Source organism: Egretta garzetta, unplaced genomic scaffold (genome assembly GCF_000687185.1).
Source record: "Egretta garzetta isolate BGI_Z169 unplaced genomic scaffold, ASM68718v1 scaffold56, whole genome shotgun sequence".
Lineage (NCBI taxonomy): Eukaryota > Metazoa > Chordata > Aves > Pelecaniformes > Ardeidae > Egretta > Egretta garzetta.
In genome coordinates this window covers 10,235,755-10,236,657 of record NW_009260182.1, presented here as the reverse complement: position 1 = coordinate 10,236,657, position 903 = coordinate 10,235,755, and positions in this window count along the sequence as shown.

Below are 903 nucleotides of genomic sequence, written 5' to 3'. Positions count from 1 at the left end.
TTCCTCGCTCGGTGATAAGCTTCCAGGAAATGCCCTAAGGCCTGACCTTGAGCGTACTTCTTGCACATAAAGAAAACCACAAGCAGGGTTTGGGAGGAACGCTCCTTACACTTCTCTGTGAACTATGAAGCTCCAGGCTTGTCAACACTGGCCTTTGGTTTAGTTATTCATACCTTTAGCACCTAGACATGCAATATACCGGGCAGAAACGCATTTCGCAGGTCAGAAAATCCAGCTGTTACAGAGTAAGACAATACATTGCCTCAGCAACACCCACAACAACAAACCCAGACTCCATTCTCCTGGGAATATTTCATGAAGTTCCGAGTCTGTATCTCACTTTCTGGGACCTGATGGTGTAAGGCAATTCATCAAACATACGCTAACTACATCTTTGGACAGTCAGCCACTTTAGCCTGCAACAAGGAGAAGACCCACTTCTGTGAAGACAGGACTTTCTCAAAGCTGGTCCTTGCCTGAGGAACGAACTCCCTGAGAATTACAGTCCGTCCAAGACCTCATAATCTTGCCACTTCCCATTCTCAGTAAAAGGTGTTTTTTTTCCTGCCCACGACTTCTCAGACAAGCATCCAGAACCGTGTGCGTATTAAAAAAAACAAGAATTACACAAGAGGAATTCCCCCAGAAGACACTTTCTGCCACCCTTCTGAAACAGGACGGTGAGGGACACCTCAGATGCTACAGGGGTCAGAATGAGGTAGGTACAAAATGAGGTACACAAGCAGGAACAGCTTACGAGAGAGCCACAGGTGCCCAGCGAGCACAATTTTTCCCTTTTTTACATTTTTTCACTTTCCGTTCCGACGACAGCCTTTCACGCGTATATGGAAATCATTTCAGAGTTGAGTACCGCTCTAAGTTTGATGCCTCTCCGAAAGGCGC